The sequence below is a fragment of the Mus musculus genome, chromosome 3 (assembly GCF_000001635.26).
Source record: "Mus musculus strain C57BL/6J chromosome 3, GRCm38.p6 C57BL/6J".
Classification (NCBI taxonomy): domain Eukaryota; kingdom Metazoa; phylum Chordata; class Mammalia; order Rodentia; family Muridae; genus Mus; species Mus musculus.
Window position 1 is genome coordinate 27,776,704 of NC_000069.6, and position 19,371 is coordinate 27,796,074.

Here is a 19,371-nt window from a genome sequence, read left to right on the forward strand (position 1 = left end):
GTTATCTTGATCTTAACATTAGGCTCCTGTGTACTATGCATTACAATATCATATTATTTCTAAAAAAATGACACAAGTTAGTTTGATTTAAATAATTCTAAAAAGTCAACTAGGCATAGTAGCTTATATCTATAATCCCAAGACTTGGATTATGTATCCTTTTACGTTTTGTTTTGCTCTTTTCTTTTTAGCTCATATTTTATCTTAAAATTTAAAAACTTTCCCTCAATTTTTTTTTTTTACACTATAAAAAATAAGTTTTAGCGGTGGTGGCACATGCCTTTAATCCTAGCACCCGGGAGGCAGAGGCAGGCAGATTTCTGAGCTCAAGGCCAGCCTGGTCTACAAAGTGAGTTCCAGGACAGCCAGGGCTACATAGAGAAACCCTGTCTCAAAAAAACAAAAAACAAACAAAAAACAAAACAAAACAAACAAACAAACAAACCAAAAAAAAAGAAAGAAAGAAAGAAAGAAAGAAAAAGAAAAAAGAAAAAGAAAAAGAAAAAAAAAGTTTCAAAACTTTTTAATGGGTTGTGTCCTTTATAGGGGGTGGCATTAGCCTTTGGCAACATGGATTGTTGGGACATTTTGTTTTTGTTTTTTGAGACACGGATTTTCTGCGTGGCTCTGGCTGTCCTGGAACTCAGTAGAGCTCTGCCTGCCTCTGCCTCCCATGTGTTGCGGTCAAAGGTGTGCACCACCACACCTGGCTGACATGGTTCCTTGGAAAGGACTGCTTATATTGCTGGTAGGAGGACTCGTGCAAGCCTTAGTCCAACCTGGGCTACAGTGTGAGAGCCTGACTCAAAATCAAACCATCACTTAAAAACACAAAGCTAAAAAAGACAAGAATGAAAAAGGACATTTCATAGAAGTCAGTTGATTGTCTCAGGTCTCACAGGACACTCAAAGCTGAATTCAGAAACCAGACTTCCTGTCCTGTTTCTGGTCATTTTCACCATCGGCTGTATTTATATTTTTGTTGTTGAAGCTTATGGGTTAGCTTCTTTGCCTTCAGCAAGTGCACCCTTGACTAGACAGGAAAGCGTGCTGCTCTTCTCCACAACATTGCCGTTGAGCGGTGGGTACCCTTTAACTCATAATCAGGACTTGTTCATAGGATAGGTCAAGAACAGGGAATGGTGGACTCCTGTCTCCCAGGGCGGGACCAGCCTTCCTGAGAAGGTCACTCTCTGGCCACACCTAATGTACAGGTAGGAGGTGACTTCACCTTTTTCTGGATAACTGTGGTTGACGCTGAGCAGATGGTCACCCCTGGGGCAGCAGGCTGAAGGGCCAGGATGCAGGGACGGTGACTCAGCGGGTCACAGGATTCCTCCCAGGCTTCCCCACCCTGCAGAACCACTCACAAGGCTCTTCTCCATGACTGGATACAAAAGAATGAAAACTCCCAGCTACCTCCTCAAGGTGAGTTTTGTGCTGTGTACTTTAGGAGACAATTGTCATCTCCTGATTCACACAAACCTTATGAACTGGAAAATTCCATAAGATCATTGTGTCTTCCTTTTTGGGCATGTGAGTGTGCAGGTATGCATGTAGGAGGTTATACACACACATATGTGTATGTGTGTAGAGGCCAGAGGCCAACCTTGGGTTGCCATCCTTAGGAACTGCCCACTTTGTGCTTTGAGACTGAGGCTTTCCCACTAAGCTAGACTCGATGCCCAAGGAGCTGTGTCTGCCTCCTGAGTGCTGGGATCTCAGATGCATTCGACTACATGTGTCTTCCTTTTTATATGGGACTAAAGTTCAGATCTTCTTGCTTATGCACCAGGCAGGCACTTGGCCCACTGATCCATCTCCCCAGGCTCTTTTCCTTCACTATGATAAAGATTAAAAGCGGTACACACGTCAACCTTACGATCCCGCAGTGGAGGAACTATATACCATGGGAGCCCAGTACCCTAGACAGTCTGCTGAGGCCCGTTTTTGATGGAGGCAATTTTGAGAAAATCTTTTTTGGGACTTCCTTATTCCACGCAGGATGAATAATAAGCATGTAAATACAATGTTTTGACTAAGGCTTTTAATAGAACTTGATATCTCTTAATAGAATTTGATACCTTAAACAGAATAAAATTAACTTGAATTGATTTTTTCCACCTACTTGGCACTTGGATCACAGGAACTGAAATGTTGAAACCTATTCTGAAGTCTGTTTCTTTTTTTTTTCCTCTCTACCCAGAGAATATTTTTAGGATAAACATTGACCCAAAAATTACATGGATACGTCCTCTCCCCTTCATGTTTGCTTTTTAAAAGTCAGACTGCAAAGACAGAAAGATTTGATTTTGTTTAACTTTTGGAGAAAGCAATCTCAGGGGCTGCTCAGAATTTACTGGGTCTTTAAAACAAAAAACCAACCCCCCCCACACACACACCTATAGATGAAAAACGGTTCAGCCAGCTAACGCTTGCGCACACATACCACGATCCCTTCTGGGCTTTGCCATGGAGATGGCTTAGAAATTAATGATGTAGATGGGGGAAGGACAAAGAGAGGGCGAAGGAGTTTTCTGAGATGCCAGGAGCTCCCTCCTGCTGACTCGTTCTCAACAATTTGTCCTGGCTCCCCCTTCTCCGCCATCAGTGGTCCCTGAAGCTGAGTTTTCCCACAGATGATCAGGCACCCACGTGCAGCTCCTCACTTCTAGGCAGCTCTAGGTTATACTCAGAGCCAGCTAGGGGTTGGGGTACCACCTGCAGTTGGTTACCTCAGGACGACAGGCAGCCCTGGCCTGACAGCCAGGTGTCTGTGAGAAGTCTGGCATTGCAGAGGTCCCTCCATTCCAGTCAGACCTTCGCTAGACCTCTTATTTCAGTCAGTCCCCTGCTTCAGAAGCAACTTGGGGCCAAGAAGATGGCTTGGTGAATAAAGGCACTTGCCACGGAGCGTAATAACCTGAGTTCAAATCCTGGTATTCCCGTAGCAAAAGAAACAAGACAACTTTCAAAGGCTGTCCTCTGACACACACACACACACACACACACACACACACTATATGTGTATGTATGTATATGTAAATTTGAGACTATTTAGCCTGCATCTATGTCTGTGCACCATGTTTTCCTGGTCTACGTGGTGTGTGTAGAGGGCTGGAAATCAACCTCAGTTGTCATTCCTCAGGAGCCGTCCACCTTGTTTTTTGCCCGAGTATGTCAGGGAGCCCTAGAGATCTACCTGGTTCCCCCTCTGCGGCCTGAGACTATAAAGTTGAGCCACCACCTGTGGCTTTTTTTCGGGGAGGGATCACACTTAGATCCTCATGCTTATCCAGTAAGCGCTTTATCAACAGCCATCTTCCCAGTCCCTGGTCAGTGCTTCAGTCTCCAGGCCCTGACACAGTAGCCATGACAACCCATTGTCAATCTCCACCACATAAACGCTTTCATCCTGAACTGAACGGCTCCACTCATAATATCCAGTTAACTCACATTTGGGGACCATCCAACTGCCGGGCCCCTCTAGCCTCTTCCTGACACAGCAAACAGTTTGTATTGAGATGCTGATTCTTACTGTGGGATTGATTTCTTCTACGAGCCTTTGAACTTCCTGAAGACAGGGCTGTATCCATTTCTCTCTGAGCTTTAACTCATCTACACTGGTCTTGACAAAGACACAGTTCTTCAGGACAGGCATACCAACTACACTGGTCCCTCTGCAATTCTCTCTGGTCCTGGGATAAATAAACAAGAAGTGGAAATGCCCCAGGGGGTAGTCTGGTCAGCTCTCCTAACTGCTCTGTTTGAGGAGGGGTGGGGCTTACCCAAACTCTTGGCGTCAGGGAGATAAGAGAAGAGGAACCATATCCCCCTGATGCAGTCACCTGTATGCCTTAGGGTCTGACAGAAATTGGGCCTATCCTGTTTATCCTGACTCCTTGCACGTAAGCAATCACAGGGCAGTGGGAAGTACTTCACAAGCCGAAGTCTTTTTCAGGTTGAGTTTATACCATGCCCTGAACATTTTTTAATATATATATTTTTTTTGGTGTGTATGTGGATGTGTGAACGTGTGTATGTACGTGGTGCATACGTGTGTGTGTGTGTGTGTGTGTGTGTGTGTGTGTGTGTGTGTGCTCATATCCTGAGGCCCAAAGATTGTCAGGCTCTGTACAATTGCCTTTTCCTGCTGAATAATTTCTCAATGTATGTTTAAAACCTAATCTTATTAGCTAGGAATATGATCTTATTTGGAAACAGGGTCATAACAGAGGCAATCAAGTTAAAATGAGGCTATTGGGGTAGGCTCCAATCTCACACAGCTACTATCCCAATCAAAGAGGGAAATTTGAACACAGAGATAATCGGTACACAGAGGGAAGCTGAGCAGGAGACAGCAAGAGAGAAGGGGACCACAAAACAGGAGGAAGGTATCTGCAAGCCAGCGCACTCTGAGAACAGCTGCCAATCACCATGGACTAGGAAAGGCAAGCGAACATTCTCCCTGAAAGGGGGGGGGGGGGGAGAGAAAGAGAGAGAGAGTGAGTGAGCCAGGCTTTGCCAGCGCTTTGATTTTGTACCTCTCACTTCTGGAATTACGAGATAACAGGTTTCTACAGTTGTAAAGAGCCCGGTTCTTTTTTTGGTGGCTTGTTATGGCAGCTTTAAGAAAGAGAAATGGCGGAGCACATTGTCAGTCCATGTAGTTGGGTGGATGTGTGGTGGTGGTGGAGGTGGAGGTGGTGGTGGTGGTGGTGGTGGTGGAGGTGGAGGTGGAGGTGGAGGTGGAGGTGGAGGTGGAGGTGGAGGTGGAGGTGGAGGTGGAGGTGGAGGGAGGTGGAGGGAGGTGGTGGTGGAGGTGGAGGTGGAGGTGGAGGTGGAGGTGGAGGGAGGTGGAGGGAGGTGGAGGGAGGTGGAGGGAGGTGGAGGTGGAGGTGGAGGTGGAGGTGGAGGGAGGTGGAGGTGGAGGTGGAGGTGGAGGTGGAGGTGGAGGTGGAGGTGGAGGTGGAGGTGGAGGTGGAGGTGGAGGGAGGTGGAGGTGGAGGTGGAGGTGGAGGTGGAGGTGGAGGTGGAGGTGGAGGTGGAGGTGGAGGTGGAGGTGGAGGTGGAGGTGGAGGTGGAGGTGGTGGTGGAGGTGGTGGTGGAGGTGGAGGTGGTGGTGGTGGTGGTGTGGTACTGTTTGCTTTTTTAGTAAAAAATTTGCCCCAGGGCAGGCCATGTATCTGGTCCTTTCTATACATAAGACTTAAAGTCTTCCTTAGCAGTCCTGTCTCTTTCTTTTCTGGCCTTGCCTTGTGGTGCTGCAAACCTTCCTCCCCCCACCCCCACCCCCTTCATCAGAAGAGGCCTTTTATTCGGAGGTTTACTTAGAAATGTTAGTGCCACAGTGCGGTTGAAGAGCTCTCTGAATGAGGAGACAGAGCAAAGCCTCCTGCTTCGGGCCTGTTTGGGGAGGCTCAAACCCAGCTGGGTGGCACCGATGAAAGGAAGCCAAGTACGGTGAACTGGGCCTCCCTTCAGTGTGGAAGTGCTTGTGACGCTGGCATAATGGATGCTGTATAAGAAGTCTGCTGAGTTCTCCCCTCTGGAATCTCCGGGGCGCCTGACAGAGCCCTTACCCTCCGCAGGGTGGAGGACCGAGGGGCCCCTCTGTGCCTGCATCCCAGCCCTCTGCCACGTCTGGGTCGGGGCTGCCTGATCTCAATGAAGGATTGTTCTCCTGCAGCCAGTGGCCAGCAGAGCCGCCAACTGCAACACGAAAAACAGCGCCGCTTTTAAAGCAGAGCAGAAAGGCGTGGAGTCAAGGACACAGGGATTCCATCTTAAACACACTGCAGGTCTGTCTTACCGCTCCCTCAGATGCTTCCAGAAGCCTGATGCTTCCAGAAGGCAGACTCCTCCAGGCTCCACCTCCAGAGGAACAGAAATAGGTGTCTCCATGCCCAGCCTTTGGAAGAAACTCTTCATTGGGCAGGCTCAAGGCCCAATCTTTTCTTTTCCAACAACACACCCTGAAAGCTGTACTTGACTCACTGTCTTCTAAAGGCACGGTGTGGACATCCGGGATGTGCCACCCTTTGAGGCTCACAGAAGAGATGGCAGGGAACCACATAAGGGGCCGAGGAGATGGATCAGCTATTAAGTACACTGGTTGCGCAAACCTGCTGGCTTGATTTTATCCCTGGAAGGAGACCACAGACTTTACAAGATGTCCTCTGATCTACACACATATGTCTTGTCACGGATGTCCCTCCCTATCCCAATCATGCCTGCATATACTTTAGTAATAACAGTGTTAAAATATGTAGCTATTACACACATACTTCTTCCTACCAAGATGAAACGTAATTACCTGGTCAAATGCTCACATTTAACTAATCGGAAGAAACACTTTAAAAAGCAAGTGTTAAAATATTTTCCATATAATGCCAAGTAGGAAAACCCAAAGAATTAATTTGCTGCAAATAGCGTTTTTTTTTTCTTTTTTCTTAATGAAAGTCAGCAAAATTATGAAGCTTTTTTAGTGACTGGATCACTATGAATAAAACCGTTGCTCCAAAGCCAAGCTTGTTACTATTGTCCGTGGGCTGGTCTCAGAAGTCCCGGGGTGCTTGGATACAGAGAAAATCGAGACTAAAAGAGAAATCACATTTTCTGCTGGCACGGAAAGAAGGTGAAATGGGGTGGCTTCTGGCTGCTCTCAGGGATTCAGACAAATCGTTTTTATTTGAAAAAAACAAAAGAAACCATTTCTCTTTTTGTGCCCTCATGAGGGCCTTCGCATGTGTAGAGCCTGCCTCTTCTGACTACTGTTGGCATGTCTTCCTTGAAACAGCTTCACACATAGGAATCTCTCTTTTGCCAGCCTGGAGGGCAAAGAAACAAGTGTAGATACAATAACTATATGGACTTTCTGGATGAACTCCCATAGGGATTAAAAATAGCATTCCCATGAGCAATCACAGCGTGAATGGGTCTGGAAAAGGCAACCTTATAAAACCACAGGTGCACCCTTTTGAAAAGACGCCCATTGTACATCCCTACTGTTCCTGCATTGCACAGAGCTGGATGCTGGAGAGTAATATTCACTGTGTCTGCAAAGGAAATGCTGCAACACTCGCCTTATTTGGACTTTAGTTTAAAAGGCCACCTGTCTAATTTACCAAATAAGTATTACTTACCCCGTCCCTTTTACAAGATCAGGTCCTGTTGCTCTGATTGAACAAATCTGAGACTTGAATTTGCCCGAAAAAGAACTAATTGAAGTGATTTGCTGTTTTCTTCCATTATCAAATTAGAAGGGAACAAAGCTAGAGTTTAACATCCAGGTCTCATTGGCTTGCTGATTGTGTTTGAATGCTGTGTTTTCACTAAAGAAACAATGTTATGTTCTCAGAGTCTTAAAATGGGCTGGCCAGATTACCGAATCAAATCTATAGTAGGAAGTGCAGAGCTGAACAATATGCTGGCTGGTATGTTTTGACTGTGCTGTTTCCATGGCAATAAGCATGAACACATTAAGGAAAATATGAACAATTTGTCTTAAGGTTAGGATTTGTCAAATCTTATTTAGCTTAGTTAAATTTTAAATTAACGATAGTTCAACTGATTAAAATGTTTTCCCAGAAATTCTTACATAAAAATCTATTTTATTTACTGATTTTTTAAAACAAATAAATGCACTAATTATTAGGGTAGACTGGCTGTGGACTGAGAATTTTATGCTTACTTAAATTACACTGTCAAGCAATTTGACAAAGGCTACGTTGGTAAGAAGTCAGAACAACTAGCACTTAGATTTTTAAACAAAGTATAAATCACATTTCTCTTTTATGTCTATGCATATGAGTGTTATGTCTGCATGTATATGTGTGCACCATATGCATCCCTCATGCCTGCAGAGTCAGAGAAGGACCCAGAATCTTCTGGACCTAGAGTTAGTTTGTGAGCCACCGTGTGAGTGTTGGGAACCCAACCCAGGGCCTCTACAAGAGCCGCAAGTGCACTTAATGGCTGAGCCATTTGTAATAAGCACATAATCACAATAAATGCCATTTGTGTGTGTGTGTGTGTGTGTGTGTGTGTGTGTGTATATATATATATATATATATATATATATATATATATATATGCATTTATATATATAAATTTTAAGTTAGTGGAGAAAAAGACTTGGTAAGAAAGAAGTCAACGTTTTAAGTGGACTTAAAATCCCTGTAGCCCTGAATCACATTTTTTTTTTAAAGGTGTGTTGCCAGGCAGTGGTGGTGCACACCTTTAATTCCAGTACTCAGGAGGAAGAGGTAGGGAAATCTCTGTGAGCTGAAGGCCAACCTTGTCTGCAGCACGAGTTCCAGAGAAACCATATCTCAGAAAAACCAACCAACCAACCAACCAACCAACACACACACACACACACACACACACACACACAACTTGTGAAAACACACACACACACATACACACACACACACTTTTTAAAACAAAGTGTCTCAGTGCAACAGTTTGACCTCAGACCTGGCATTATAGGAATGTGCCACCATACACAACTTAAATACATTTTTAAAAAAGTGTGTGTGTGTGTGTGTGTGTGTGTGTGTGTGTGTGTACCTTGCAGGTCAGAAGATGCTGTCAGATCCCCTGGAGCTGGATGTGAACTTCCTGATGTGAGTACTAGGATGTGAACTCCAGTCCTCTGCAAGAATGGCAAATGCTCTGAACCACTGGATTTAGTTTAACTACTAAATTGAACTAAACTAAGTAGAGTAACTACCCCAACACCATTAAATACATTTTGAATATCGATTCTTTTTTAGAGGTGGGGTACATATCCTGCTCTGTTAGTGGATGTTTTATAAATGTTGCAGTTCTCTCTTTTAATCCAGCTAGTTCCAAAGCAGTTGAGATTGGACTGTTTTATTTATTTAACAGATTTATGGCACAACAACTGAGCAGTATTAATCTATTTTAATGTTCTAAACTAATCTAAATACCTCCCAGCCAAAATCCTCAAGTTAAGTATTTTATGGCTTTCTCTGCTCCAGGTCTTTTCTTATGTTGTCCCCTGGGCCCTTTCCTTCTGGCTGAATCCCCCTTTCTCCCTCTCCCTCTCCCTCTCCCTCTCCCTCTCCCTCTCCCTCTCCCTCTCCCTCTCCCTCTCCCTCTCCCTCTCCCTCTCCCTCTCCCTCTCCCTCTCCCTCTCCCTCTCCCTCTCCCTCTCTCCTCTGAGTAGGAGGAAGCTCAGCCCTATTCTCTCCCTGCTCATTCATTTGGCTGATCAGCTTTTATTGACAAATCAGAGAATAAATGGGAAAGATTGTTTACACAATATTGAGTCCGGAGATTTTTTTTAGAATAATCATTACAATACCATGTAATTTTGGTGGATTTCAACCAGACACAGGGGCAGAGAAATGGGCATTTAACAGGGATAGTCTTTACACAGTGCAATATCATCCATCATACCTATGTTCTACCTATACTGCTCTAGTCTGGCTGTGTTCTCGGGGTAAACCAAAACACAACAGAGGCTAAGCAGCAGGAGCCTAGTAGGGCATGAAAAGTGACCCCAGATACATCAAAGTCCAAGGCTCCCAGTTCATATTGAATTCAGAACATTAGAAACCACTGTCTCCTACAGAAGACTGGAGAGACACATGCCTCACGCCCATGACTTCCAGAAGCTGCAGAATGGATTGAGAAACAACCAGAGGGGCTGGGCTTTAGCTCAGTTGGGAGAATACTTGCCTGGCAGGCACAAATGCCTAGTTCTATGCTGTACGACCCTGTGTGGTGGCTTGTTCTTGTAATCACAGCACTTTGGGAGGTGGACCTGGAGGATCCGGAGCTCAAAATCGTCACTGAGTCCATAGCCAGCTCGAGCTTTGCGTCCTGTCTTAACAACAGTAGCAATGGCGGTGTGGCAGCAGGAGCATGCTTCCTTTGACCTTTTATGGTTAATATCAAGAATGGCTGCTACAGCTCTGCTAAGGTTGTTTGGTGAAGAGGGCTTTTTTTTTTCCCCTCAGTGAAAAACTTGAGCTTTGAGTACCTGTATACAGAGTACAGGAGCTCTCTCCACTGTTGGTGTTAAATGACCCAATACAAGGAAGCAATTGTTCTCTCTTTATCCCTAGAGAAGGGGCGACACACCACAAATCCATGGGATGGAAAAGGGAAGTATGTAGGGGAGGAAAAGAAGGAAAGGCTAGAGATCCTATTGAACAAATGTATATTTTGTTACACTCTCTCCTTCTTTCTCTCCTGACCCTCTCTTTCCTTTCATGCCCCCTACAGGTACGTGTGTGTGTGTGTGTGTGTGTGTGTGTGTGTGTGTTTGTGTGTGTGTGTGTGTGTGTTTGTGTGTGTCTATGTGTTGCACTCTACGGTGTATCCCCTTTTAGGACACACACAGATTAAATTCCAGTAGGAAGGGCTCCTGTCAAGTTGATGATTGAAATAGTTGCCCTTTACACATAGGAGGTTCTTCCAGGTCTTTTCACAGAGTCTATTTTTCTACACAAGGTGAAAAAGGTGATTTTCCTGCTTTGTTTCTTCACCCTCAGCAGGTTGAAAGCAGCAAATTAGCAACTGGGAGAAAGCAGTGGAATAGCAGGAGGCTAGTCACTTAGAGGGCAAGTGGCAGACCACAGCAGGCAGAGGGATGAAAGGCAGGAGACTAGGAAAGAGCTAACCTAAACACCCCAGAAGACAGGCTTTGAGACCAGCACTCCCACTGCTCAATTTATTTGAATAGCTAGTCCATGCATCCAGCATTCCACAGACCAGCCTTTTTCGCGTCCCTAAAGGGCCAGGCATTGAATAGCATCCATTCTGCATTGTCTAAGAGGCCAGAGAAACGTGATATTTCCCCCCAATTTTACTGCAATAGGATTAGAATAATACTTAAAGAGTTTTTTGATCTAAGAGATAATTTTATTAATCTAATTAAAACAAACAAACAAGCAAGCAGGGGAACTGGTCAGAGATACAGCTTACTGGCTTAAAGGCATTTGCTGCGAAAGTTTGAAAACAAGACATAAAGGTGGACAGAGAGAGTTGATTCTTGCAACTTGCCCTCTGAGCTCCACATGTGCACAGAGCATGTGGGCCCCACCTCCACATGAGTGACAGAATAAATGATTCCCTAACAACACTAAATAATGAATTTTCACTTTTAAAAGATTCCTAGTGAAGATTGACTCATTAAAGACAATAATTAGGGACTAGAGAGGTGACTCAGGGCCTGAATTTGACTTCTAGGATCCAAAAGGGAAAAAAGCTGTGTGCTGTAGTGTGAACCTGTAACCTTAGCTTGGGGTGGGGTCGGGAAAGGCAGTAGATTTCTGGGACTCATTGAACAGCCAGCCCGGCCTACTTGGATAGTTCTAGATAAGGGGCTTCCATACCCATCTGTGTGTGTGCTTTTTTTCTTTTTTTTTAGGGAAATAGAATGGTAACACACATCTATTAACAGAGCCCTTCATTTGCACTCTGCATTTTCCAGAAGTCTAAGGAATGTCTTCTTCTCTGTACGGGTGAGGGCTTCTGGTACTAAGAACTGCCATGGAATTCTTTTCTTTTAGATACCTGTCAACCATTTATCAGATCAGACCGGGAATTGACTTTTAACACTTGTGTGATATTTCACTGACTGGTGTGACAAAGTCCACCAGTTCATCCAGGCACCAGTACCAGTTGTAGCATTCCTCCCAATTCCCTGTTCTGTGACTTCCTGCTGTCAGCTGTAGACAGAGCAAGATGCCATGGAAATCCCCAAATGCTGTAGGCCAGGGCTCTGAAAGCCACTGTTAAACTCTCAGCAGCACATTCCCTGGGGTGCATCAAATGCTGTGAAGACATTGGATGCTCTTAGATTCCGTTCCTAATATCTGTGTCGTTTCCTTCAATAAGAAATTTAGACACAGTGACTGTTGGGCCATTCTCAGCCTAATCCTGTTTTGTGACTTAGATCTTGTTTGGTTCCAGATAACCTAGTTTAATTATTAAGTTTATTCAAGTATCGATCACAAATAGATAGGAGCATGCTGAATAAAAAAAGAAAATAAAGACTGTAGGGTCCATACTGTCTTAAAATATGACCCTAATGAAACTTAGGTTAAGACGTCAGATTAGAAAAGTATGTGTGTTGGTGTGCATGGATGTGCACTTGTGTGTGCGTGCAGGTGTATGTGCACAAGTCCACATGTGGGTAGAGGTCAGAGGTTGGTGTCCGATGTCTCACTCAGTTTCTCTCCACCTTGATTGATTCTCTCCACCAATGACCTTCATTGACCTTGGAGCTGGCAAGAGTAGCAGCACCCAATAATCTCAACACTCGACATCGGTGGCACTCTAGGTTCCCAAATGAAAGACATATACACACAGCTTTTACATTTTGATATGCCTTAAACAGCTCAATGGTTGGGCCACTTCCTAACCTCCACATGGCTAATCTATCCCCCTCTGATATTCCTGAGTTATTACTTACTAAAATCTATATTCCATCCTTGCTGCCCTAAAAACAGTCACACAGCCCACTAGAGATGCTGTCCCCTGACTTCTATATGGCAGCCATGTTCTCTGTCCTGCATCTCTCCAGTGTGGTGACTTGGTTCTCCGTCTCACCACATGGTGGATTCTCTCCTTCTTCCTCTTTCCCTTGCCCAGGAATCCTAAAAGTCCCACCTCTGTCTCCCTGCCTAGGCATTGGCCAACTGCATCTTTATTTACCCAACAAAACCAACCGAGGGGCAGGGTTCCCTCAGTGTCTTACTTGCGGGCATGCAGATTCTTGTGCAATTTTGGGTACTCAGATTAACTGAATGCAAGCAGCATTAAACCAAAGCCCCAACAGGCAAGTGTGCCTAGCCTGACTGGCTAACGCTCTCCAGGGATCCTTCGGACCCGACTCCCTAGCATTGGAGTTACAGGTATATACCACTGTACTCATGTATGCTGTTTCTCTGGGTTCCAGAGAGTGAGCTCAGGTCCTCAGGTTACTGTGCCTACACTGCAAGCACTTCACTGTGCTGCTCCCCAGCCCTGCAGTCAAGTCATCCCAGATCTTAGAAGAGAATGGCATAAGTAAACTGTTCACCCACCATAGGCTTCATGGTGATTTTGAACAAGAATGTCCCCATAGCATGCAATGTGTGAAGGCTTGCTTCCCTGTTTGTGATGTGATATTGGTGGAGGAGGTAAGTCACTGGTAGAACACTGTGGGATTTCAGATCATCCCTGATTCATTATCTCTGCTCCCTGCTGGTGGTTTAAGATGCCAGCCCTCTGCCTGCTAGTCTACCAACTATGTCTGTTGCCTCCTGACATGCTCCCTACTGTGATGCTGAGAGACTCTTATCCATCTGGAATCATAAGTCCAAAGGTCTTCTGATCATGAAATAGTCTGTCCATATCTTTAGAGTTGAAAACGTTTGGAACTTACTAATTAATTATGAAATGGTAAGTCTCAACCTCCACTGTGCATGAACGTCCTGAAGCTGAGGAGTAGGGCTCATTTTCAGTCACATTCAGCCAAGCCTTTGGCTTATGATAGTCACTTGATGAGCATTTATGAATTCAAGTTTATTGGTGTTATTAAAAAAATCTGGTAAATTAATTGCATGAGGAAATAGCTTTCATTGGAACTAGCTTTCAAAACTAGTTCTTTTTATCTCAAATTCTCTTGCTTTGTGGCATTAACTATGAGCCTGGATGAAGAGACAACCTATCCTTTGAAAGTGTGCATCCATTACTCTGTAGCTTTCTAGAAGAAAGAAATAATAGCTTTTGAACAATGTATTCTTACAGTGAGGATTCTGGCCTCTGCAAGGGAGCAATAACGCCTCATGAAAACTGTGTAGGTGCCTACAGGCTTGGCCTGCCAGTGCTGAGCCCAGTAGGCTCTTATGTATTGTGGATTTAGATTTACATAGGCAATGAAGCTCCCCCAAATCACAAATATGTCCCACTAGTTGTGGTACACACCTTTAATCCCAGCACAAGGGCTGGATGTGGGGTGGATCTGTTCCAATGTGGGCAAGAAAAGGGAATTCTGAATCTCATATGGGTGTTTCGATCATTCGCCAAATTTTGTTTAATTGGAATACTTTCTGAGAACATTAGAGCAAACAGGGAGAGGAATTGAAGCAAAGAGCAAGAGCAAAACTCACTAAAGCAAGAAAAACACTGGGTGAACCCCCCTCCAAACTCAGCTTGCAAGTTTGCCAGACCATTTTTGAAAATAATCCCTGGAGTCCTCATGTAACTCCCTTAGTTCCAGCTCAACAGCTGTCACCAAAAACACAAGGACAAAGTCCCGAACCTCAGTTGGCCAGAAGACGGAAGAAGCGTACTCCACTCTCAGGGGTTCCCTAACACCAGCGTAAACTGACTGGGCTTTTGGTACTTGACAATGTATGGCAAAGGATGTTACTTCACCTGCTTTGGACCTCACTTAGCCTTGCCGGTCAGTGCTCAGAGCCTCAGATGACATGATGCAAGAGAAAACTGAAGCAATAGATGCTGAGCAAATATAGCTATTGTCTATTTCACATACTCTATTCCCAAACATCTTAAAGAAAGCTTGGGCTGGCTGGAGAACCAGTGGGCAGAAGGGCTTGCTGCACAATCATGAGGAGCTGAGTTCGAATTCCAGCGCTTACTTGAAAAGTCTGGCATGACCAGGTGTACCTGTAGTCCCAGCACTAGCAAGAAGGACCAAGAGCTAGGAGGCTCACTGCGGTTTGTAAGCCACTGGCCTAGCTCCAGGTTCAGCGAGAGACCCTCTCAAGGGAGCATGCCACGTATACTATATACACTCTAAGGTTTATAGTGATAGAGCAGAAATCGGATATCCTCCTGTGGCCTCCACGGGCACAGAGACACATGAACTCCTGCACACATGCATACCCTGCCCCCGCCCTAACACACACACACACAAAGAAAAATAAAACTAAGGTTTGTGAACCTGCAGGGTTGCAGGCTCCTTTCCCATGGCTGGGTTGGGAAGTTCCAGAATTGCCCAGGCAACTCTGAGCCACCAGTGACATTACTTCATTAAGAAAGAGGTTGAGTGGATTAGTGGTTTGTGTGGCAAAATACTTCCTGTGTTCTTATCTGACTTGGCCATTGTGTGGTTATTGCCCCAGGGAGAAGCTTAATGCCTTAATTTGTTGTAAAAACAAATACATATCGGGGATTTTTACTTGGAAAAGCGTCACAAGGCTCAGTGGATTTAGACAAGCTTTCTGAGTGAATTTTGTCCGGAGAAGCCAACTTTATTTTCAAGACTAATTATATGTTCTGTATTCAAAATTGAGAAGAAAGGAACTAATTTGGACCAAGTTTTTCCTTCCTCTGGAACATTGTGTATACATTCTCACTCAGCCTTTGCAAGCTGTAAGGTTTTACATGAGGCCACCTTGAGATCACAGGCTATAGGAAACAGAGCAAGAATTAAACTTCCTTCTCTCTGGTGGGAAGCCCTGGCTCCATGCACTAGACCAGTATTCCTCAGTGTGGTCTCTGTATGCACAACGTGTGTGTCATGTGGGGTCTAGTTAGAAGCATAGAATTTCTGAGTTCATCTCTCTGCTCACTGGCTCATAAACTACATTTTAATAAGATACACACATTTCAACTTTGAGACTCTTGAACCAGACCACATGGCTTCTTATTCTTATGGACTGCTGATATAATGCTGAACTTAGAGCTGATTCCACTCTTGAATTAGCCCCTACCAGTCACCTAGATCAGTTATCTAGGTAAAGCAGGTTAGTACTTTTCTTTAACTGGTATATTCTAAGACTGTCACTTCTTAGTACTGTGACATCATTCTTTTTACATGGTGTGTGTGTGTGCTCTGATATATCCATCTATGAACCAGGAACCAGTCATCTTCACCAATGAATTCTTTGTGAATATAACTGAGATACTTTTTTTTTTTTTTTTTTTGGTTTTTCGAGACAGGGTTTCTCTGTATAGTCCTGGCTGTCCTGGAACTCACTTTGTAGATCAGGCTGGCCTCGAACTCAGAAATCCACCTGCCTCTGCCTCCCAAGTGCTGGGATTAAAGGCGTGCACCACCACTGCCTGGCCTGAGATACTATTTAAGTGAGTGAATAAATTAAGTGCTTCTGCATCACAGAGAGTGAAAAGAACTAATAAGGATTAACATACAAAAGAAGCTAGGTGGCAGACAGGACTAGAAGCCCTTCCCCTCCTAGGCTTCATTGAAAAAACTGAGCATGCTCAAGAAAAGCCTTTGAGGCCGCTGGAGAGAAAACTTGTTGATAAGTTCTACCTAACTGCAAATCCTGTGACCTACAGTAATAACCAGCCTGGCAAGACATGTCCAGTGGGGCAATCATGACACTAATATCTTGGGAGTAACCAACAGCTGTTTGACTGGACTTACAGTCTGCTCAGTAGGAGGAGATTCATGACTGTCAGTGTAAACTTAGCCAATTCTCATGGCTAGAGAGGTCATAGATCCTACAGAAGAACCTATTATTACCTTTCTGCTAAGTGGATATGCTATCCAACTGCCTTCAAAATAACTCTTCTACCCATAGATCAGTGCAGTTCTCATTCCTCATCAAAAAAGGTTCTTCTTCCAGCCGACAGAGGTTATTATAGAGGTTCACAACTTGTCAAGATGAAGAGAATAAGAGACTGTGGAGAGCCCAGCTCTAAATCTAACATATGTAACATAACCTCTTTGCCCAAGACTAAGGGAGCATCATGAAAGGGGGTGCAGAAGTATCGTAAGACCCAGAGGACTTGGAGGATTGCCACAAACAGCATCTTCTGGGCTTAACGGGGCTGCTGCACCCATGAACGATCAGTAGCTCTGAGTTGTCTATATAAGATTAGCACAAGACCAAGTCAACATTGTAGTATGGATGATGGAAAGGCTCCCAAGGCTCTACCCCTACTTGAGGAGCAATGAACAGCTGCTGAAGGCAGAAGAGTCAGTTTTATTCAGGGATGAGCCTCCAACAAGTTGCCCATAACCCAATGGTCCTGTACCCAAACTTTTATTTTAAAGAGAAAAACAGACCAACTAACAACCAAAGACAAAAGAAACCAAATGTAATGGCGAATCTTCATTATCAACTTGATTGGATTTAGAATCACTGGAGCACACATCTCTAGTCGTGTCTACAAAGGCAATTTCTAGAAGCCCTAACTGAAAAACAGAAACCCTACCCCAACTGTGACATCATCCTGTGGGCTGGAGTTCCAGAATGAAGAAAAAGGAAGAATTTGAATGGCAGTCTTTCTGACAGTTTCCTGACTTCAGATACAATGTGACCAGCTGCTTCCGGCTCTAGCCGCCATAACTTTCCTGACCTAATGGACTGTATGCCTTGGAATCATTAAGGCAAAATAAATCCTCCCTCCCTTGAGTTGTTTCTTGACATGTATTTTGCCACGTCACTGAGAAAAGTAACTAATTTAACAAAGTGAGGGAATAATGTTTTCTAACTGATCTTATCACTCCACTCCCAAACAAGAGATTCTTGAGAGAAAGTTATTCCACAGAATAATGCATTAGCAGGTTTTTTAAATCATGACCATTTTTTAAACCTGGTAGCTCTGACGTGCTGTATTATGGGCTGGTCGCCTTGGTTTGGTACCTGGGATATACTCTGGTAATGACTCTGGTTTAGACAGTTGTTTGTAAGACCATTTTCAGTTCTGGAAGTGTGGGAGAAGATCTGAGTATGTGGACTCCTCTGGGATCCCAGTCACATTGTCTCAAGGCACAGCTGTGAAGTGGGTCTCAAATCTTGTAAAGGTTTTAGTGGAAATCTAAGTTTATCCCGACTGCTGAGTGGTAGTTTCCGTCGATGACCAACTTGATTAGAATGGGAATCACTTAAAACATTAGCAAAATGCACTTCTGGGGATGCCTGTTAGAGTGTTTCCAGAGATGATAAAACTTCAGTTGGAGTAGTAGCCCTGACAATAGGTTGTATGGTGCCCAAGGCTGGAGGCTGAGATAGAATCAGAGGGGACAGAAGCCAACTCAGCACAAAAGGCCTGCTTCTTCCTGCTGGCCATGAAGAGAGCTTCCCCTGCCACATACTTCCACTGCTGTGATGCTCTGCCCAGGGTTAAAAAAAACCCTAAAGACAGAACCAGAGCTACAAGCATAACCGATTCAAGTAGGAGCCAGAGCTGGAACCAGGCTCAGAGCTGGAGTCTGATCCATAATAGTCCTCAGAAATACGGAATACAGGAGTGGGACTGCCCATCATAAAGCAAGACCCAATAGCAAGACAAGTTTTTAGAAGCCAGAGAAGGAACAAGAAAAATGTCAGATGCAACCCAGCAATCAGTTTGCATATCCTGTATCTGTAGACCCAGCTCTCCCTACACCTATGTATTCCTTTAATAGCCAACATCAGTTTAGCAGATCTGTTCCTTTTTTGTCCCATATTCCTATCTCTCTCTTTTTAAAAGTACTTTCTCCTTTTTTCTTTTAATTTACCCTTACTGCTTCTATTATTATTATTATTATTATTATTATTATTATTATTATTATTGTTATTATTATCTCTAGTAAAGAACACTGTCCAGATTTGTAAGTTTCTGTGCTTAAAGCTGCTGAAAGATGGCTTGAAGTTATTTGACATATCTTTACCTCTCTCTTTCCAGTCTCTCTTTAGCCAAACTCCATCACTTCCCACACCACCACATACACTCTTTGTGGCTCCTAAAGTTCCACTTTGTAGTTATATTTCCTATCCTGGCTAGTTTTATGTCAATTTGACATATGCTAGAGTTATCTGAAAGGAAGGAACCTGATTGAAAGAAAAAAAAAGCTTATGTAAGAACCAGCTGTAAGGCAGCCTCTTAATTAGTGATTGGTGTGAGAGGGTCCAGCCCATGATGAGGAGTTCCATACCCGAGCTGGTGGTTCTGGGTTCTATAAGAAAGCGGGCTGAACAAGCTATGATGAGCAACTGAATAAGCAGCACCCCTCTATTGCCTCTGTATCAGCTCCTGCTCTGTTTGAGTTTCTCCCCTGACTTCCTTCAATGATGAACAGTGATATGGAAGTGTAAGACAAATAAACCCTTTCCTTCCCAGAAAAAAAAAAAAAAAAAACCCAAAGACTATATAGGCTGAAGCTCTCAAACCCTTCCTCCCTAAAGTCCTTTGTCAGATGTTTTCCAGCGCACAATGAATCCACACTGTTACTCCCTTCTTTCAGTCCCTGCATCCCTGAATGGATGAAAGAGGTGAAGTTAGAGACAGTTCTCAGGAAATCTCTTACAACCAAGAGTTTAACTGTGTCTGGCTTACCTCTGAAGTCTGGGTGTGGTCAAAGCATTGTATAGTGAACACCCTTCCTACGTGTGTTCTATAGTTAATAGGATGGATTTGGGGTGTCAA

At 44.2% G+C, this 19,371-nt stretch overlaps 1 long non-coding RNA gene across 1 annotated transcript in view; it reads left to right on the forward strand.

The window, feature by feature from the left end:
* Nucleotides 1–1,155: 1,155 nt before the first annotated feature.
* The window catches only part of Gm42194, a 63,061-nt gene continuing 44,845 nt past the window's right edge, over nucleotides 1,156–19,371 (forward strand). The window contains exon 1 of the long non-coding RNA XR_880705.2: nucleotides 1,156–1,428. This is a non-coding gene — a long non-coding RNA (predicted gene, 42194). The remainder of the gene's footprint in view (nucleotides 1,429–19,371) is intronic.